The sequence below is a fragment of the Urtica dioica genome, chromosome 6 (genome assembly GCF_054948205.1).
Source record: "Urtica dioica subsp. dioica isolate 48M chromosome 6, U.dioica_male_clone48M_v1_H2, whole genome shotgun sequence".
NCBI lineage: Eukaryota > Viridiplantae > Streptophyta > Magnoliopsida > Rosales > Urticaceae > Urtica > Urtica dioica.
Window position 1 is genome coordinate 27,930,183 of NC_142761.1, and position 6,000 is coordinate 27,936,182.

The following is a 6,000-nucleotide window of genomic DNA, read 5'->3' on the forward strand; positions in this document are numbered from 1 at the left end:
CTATCTCGCCGCGGTGAAAAATATACACCGCGGCGAGAAATACCTGGGTTTTACCCCAATTCTCGTCGCGGCGATGTATATTTTGAGGCCGTCTTCTAGTTTTTTACTTTATTGCTACTGTAGAACTAGTAGTAGTGGACGAAATGAAATCTAAGAACCACAATTCCAACTAAATATCAAATGCAAACTCAATTCCAACAAAATATCAAACAAATATGATGTTTCAACCTAAATTATATCAATCCATACTCTCAATTCCAAACAAACACTTATTTTCAACCTAAATTATACATAATTCTCAATCAAAAACTAACCCGGAGTGTAGATGAGGAGCATGGATGCATGGAAGAAAGAGAGAGTCGGAGTTGTCACCGGAGATGCCTAGGCTTGTGTGAGTTTGACGTGGTGGTGGAGTTTATGGGTTTGTGGTTGTGGCTTTTGTTGGTTTGAGGTTTGAGTTTTGTGGGTTTGTGGGGATGGAGAAGAGTAGTGAGGGCGGAGAGAGAGTAAGGGAGGAGAAGAAGAGAGCGAGGGCGGAGGGAGAGAAGTGAGGGCGGAGAGAGAAAGAGAAGTGAAGGCGGAGAGAGTGTGAGGGCGGAGAAGAAAAGTGAGGGTGGAGAGAGAGAGAGAGAGAGAGAGAGAGAGAGAGAGAGGGTGGAGAAGAAGAATGAAGAAGAAGAAGAATAATGAAGAATGAAGAAGAAAAATTGACTAAGTCTGAAATTCGAGCGGGCCTTTTGAAAAAATTTAAATTTTTAGGTTTTAAAACGCTTCTACAACGCTTAGAGTAAGTGTTGTAGAACTCTCGCCGCAGCGAAGACTATTTCTCGCCGAGGCGAGGCTACTGAAAAGGAAGCCCAGAATTTTATCGCCGCGGCGAGAGATAGCCTTCGCCGCGGCACGAATATCTTCTCTAAAAAAGGCTTTCTGGAACTCATCTCGCCACGGCGAGAACCTTTTACAACGGATATCTATCCGTTGTGGAAGGTTCTCGCCGCGGCGAAGAAGAATTCTTGCCGCGGCGAGGTCCATTAAATTTCACTAATCCTACAACGCTTAAATTATCCGTTGTAGAAAGTTCTCACCGCGGCAAGAAAAACACGTCGCCGCGGCGAGGCTTCTACAATGGATAGTCTAAGTGTTGTGGGAGCTCTGAAATATGGTGAAATTTTACAACACTTATAGTAAGCGTTGTAGAAACACCAAGCTTCTACAGCACTTATAGTAAGCGTTGTAGAAACACCAAGCTTCTACAACACTTATAGTAAGCGTTGTAGAAACACCAAGCTTTCTACAACGCTTAGCCATAAGCATTGTAGATCTACAACACTTAGTCGTAAGCGTTGTAGAATATGGGTTGTAGAATCCAACATTTGTAGTAGTGTAAGCACATTGAAATCAGGCATCATTTCATTCGGGATCTTGTGGAAGATAAGAAGATCAAACTCGAATATATTCACACTGAAAAACAGCTTACAGACATCTTTACAAAGGCCCTGGATGTGACGACCCGACTTTTCGGACCGTCTTACTTATCTTACTTTTTAAACTTTAGAAAATTCTTCAGAAAACTTGGAGGAATTTAAAAAAAAAACACATCGAATCAAGGCAAACTAAAATTTTTGAGATCTTAAAAAGAAACAAAAGCATTTAAGAAAAATATGAAGATTGCATATTGAACACTTCATGAGAAGTACTTAACTAAAATTGAAAATACGAATTTAAAACTAAACATAACGAAAAAAAATACTAAAACATAATCCATATTCTAAGTCTTAACTAAAATAGAAAACTCTTTGAAACTTTATAACTTGAAATAATTGAAAATAAAAACTTTAAAATTTATTTCATAAAGATTTGTAGCGGAAGACTTATTCTGTAAATGAAACCATAACCCAACCCTCTCGCTATCGACGCCGCTAGTCCGCCCTGCTCAGTTCCTTGTAAGATGTTTACCTACAACACAGACGTATATTTTTTTCGAAGAGATGAGCTTACGCTCAGCGAGAATAATATAAAACTCACAAAATAAAAAGAGTAATGCAATTCATGAACCGGTTATTAGTATTTTAAAACTAATTGATGACTTGATCTTTCTTTTCTTGATTCAACCAATTTTTAGTTCGGGGTGCCCCTAGGGTAGTCGTACCAATTTCAGTGTACACTTTAGATACGAAGATGTGGGGGTTATAAAGTCCCACACTTTGCTCTATCATTTAAACTTATTAGGGCCTCGGCCCGAGAAATTTCTTCATTAGAGTCTCGGCCCGGGAAACTTCTCCTTAATACCTCTCGAAGCGATGCGACTCCCTTGCTTATTTTATCTTTTCACTTTTAAAAAATAACATTACATACTAATATTATATGTACATAAAAATTTTCAAACATATTCTCATACAATACATGACTAAAAAAATATAAAACATGTACATTCTCAAATTTACTTTAACTTAACACTGCATAGTTGACCAAACATAAATCCAACTACTACAATCAAACACACAATCAAATAAAGAAAAACCTACTCCAACATATAAAGCTTTAAACAAACTATAACATGAATTAAAAATCATCATATTTAATTTTGAACCAATCTGTGTTGTAGTGAGATTATTCTCACCTTCGTTTAGGAAGGTACGACCGTTGGTCGTGGACGGATCAAGAAAACTACACGGCTTAGAAAGCTAAACCGCTCGGAACCTAATCGACGGAATAGATTTTTGGGGATCAGCTTAGAAACGGATTTCAAGACATACTGTAGGTTCTGGAAATTTTCGGAATGACATTCGACGTGAAATTACGAAAACACCCTTGGCTATTAGGGTTTCGGGGAAAAACTAAAACTCTGTAATAACTTCTGTAAAAATTCCAGTCACTATAAAACGTGATTTTGAGAACTCTGTAATTGATGACTTGATCTTTCTTTTCTTGATTCTATCAACTTTTAGTGCGGGGTAAACCAAGGGTATACTCGTACCAGTTTCAGTACGAAGACATGTTGTTGTTACGTTATTTGTTGGTTTTATTTTTTAGTGCAAGCTTCATGCTCCAGCTTTTGGTAAGACATCATTCCTCCTGTGCACAAACAATATTTCTGGCAAGTTTCCGGTTTTGGCAGATTGCCTCGCTAGTGACTTTAGTACGTGATATTTCTTCAATGATGGGTAAGGAAACCTTAGATACACTTCCAGGTTTGTACAGCTGCTATAAAAGCCATGCGCTTCCCCCTTAGCAGCCTTGACGCTTTTTCAAAATATTTTGAGCTCCTAGACGTGCAAGACCGACGGATTTGGAGGCTTTGTGTTTTGTCAAGAGCAGTGTCATTCACCAAATACTATTCCAGAAGATTGAGTGTTTGAGTGATTTGGGTTCTGTGTTTGCGTGATTGAATGCTCACGTGCGTTTGAAGACTGAAGTCATCCGAGCATTGGCGGTTGCTCCAAGAGTGGAATTGAGGAGGAGCTCAAATTCAAGGGGAGTCCCTGGTCTAGGTATTCACTTGTGGTAATAGTTATTAGGGCCTTGATTTTGTGTTGTAATCATATAAGACGTTGCGTGTACCATTGACTACTATATAGTGAAATCATTTCCACTGGCAGAGTGCCCCCAGACGTTGGTGTATTGCACCGAACTTGGTAACCATATTGTGTGTCGCTTTCTTATCGCACTTTTTGTTGTTTCTTAATTATTTGTGGTCAAGCAAGTTGTCGAACACATTGTCAACACTTTGTGTGCGACATCTTGTGTTTGTGACTATCTTTTAAACTTATTAGGACCTCGGCCCGAGAAATTTCCCAATTTGAGCCTCGGCCCGGGAAACTTCTCATTAATATCTCTCGACGCGATACGACTCCCTTACTTATTTTTATCTTTTCACTTTTAGAAATTACGTTGCATACTGATATGACATGTACAAATTTTTTTTTCAAACATATGCTCATACAATACATGACTAAAAAAATATAAAAGATGTACATTCTCAAACTTACTTTAACTTAACACTGCATAGTTGACCAAACATAAATCAAACTACTACAATCAAACACACAATCAACTAAAGAAAAACGTACTCAAACAAATAAAGCTTTAAACAAACTATAACATGAATTACAAATCATCATATTTAATTTTGAACTAATATGTGTTGTACTGAGATTATTCTCACCTAGATATCGAAGGTTACGATCGTAGATCGTCGAAGGAAATAGACGCTCAAAATGACTCGGAACTTAATTAGGACAAAATGTTACTGGAGATCAGCTAAGGAAAGGATTCAAGACATACTTTAAGTTCTGGAAATTTTCCGAATGAGATTCGAGGTGAAATTACGAAAATACCCTTGGCTATTAGGGTTTCAGGGATAAACTAAAACTCTGGTAAAACTTTTGTAGAAAAATCCAGTAACTATAAAATGTGATTTTGAGAATTTTTTGTGAAGGCACCACAGCCGAAAGAAAATCAGAACTATTTATTAATAATAAAACAAGTATAACATTTTACTTTAAACACTTGTGAAAAACTGGCATGCGGACCTATCGTAAAATAATCAGAATATATTATGTATCGCATGAAAATATTTTTCGATTACATTTTTAAAAATCAGACATGTAAAACTAGCGTTTCCAAAAAGAATCAATGCAAAATAATGATTTTTGAATCCACAGTAAACGTTTTAAAGTCTGAAAATCGGATATAGGCCAAACCAGCGAATCAGGTCTGCGCACTGATGTAAAGATAATCGGAAAATGTTCTTTATTTCATATAAATATTTTTCGATTATCGATTTAGATAGGAGACATTTAAACCTAACTTTTCCAAAAAGAATAGATGCAAAATAACGATTTTTAAAACCATAGTAAGCGTTTTAAAAAAAATGATTTTTATTGAATCCGTACCAGATAGAAGAAATACATACTTATTTTTTTTAAGGATTGAGTTGTCTATCTAGGGATAAGAATTTTCAAAGAAAAAGAGAAACGGAAGAGAGATGATTGAGAGAAAGCGTTTTAAAAAAAAGATTTGATGATATATATAGGCTTTGATCAAACCTTAAAAGTCCGAACCCTAAAAGTCCAAAACTAATCCTACTTCTATTTTTAAAATATTAATAATAATAATTATTATATTTATATAAACACATACACACACGTCCAATTAGCACTCACTATATATATATATATATATATATATATATATATATATATAAATATAGATGCATTACTAACTAAAAACAAGAATTTAAGAATATATCATATATGTACACATATTGACACTTTATTTAAAAAAAATAAACTTGGCTTTCCGTACGTACTTATAATATCCTAATAAAATATTTTATTTATTAACTTTATATAAATATCTATATATACAAAGACTAAAAGCCGAAGGTCTTACGGCACATATATATATATATATATATATATATATATATATATATATCAATATATTTTGGGGTTTATATTAATAATACATATAAGTATATATATATATATATATATATATATATATATATATTAATAAACTCCACATAATTTTCCTCGTAGTTTAAATCCGAGATAAAAATTAAAAATGTATCTAATGCATTCCACATATCTAAAATTAAATTTTAAAATTAAGGATGAAAAGTTTTAAGTAATTAATAACTTAGCTTTTTGGGGTTTCACAAGTATGGACGCGCATAGCCCATCAAACAAAACAAACAGGAAAAAAAATACAATGAACATCATTCAAGAGAATATACAAGCAAAAAAACAAGTTGAATGAAAAACTTAATCAACTATTAACCATTCCCATGAAAACAAAATTAATCCAAGAAATGAAGGAAATAATTATAATAATAACAATGCATATAAAATGCAAAATTACAAACTGCATAGAACAACAAGTCTTTAGAGATAATAAACAAAAAAGAAATTCCCACATTCACAACCCTAATAAATGATTGAAACCAACTAAAGCATAAACCTAAGTAAAATTAATTCAAATCAAATCTACAACCAC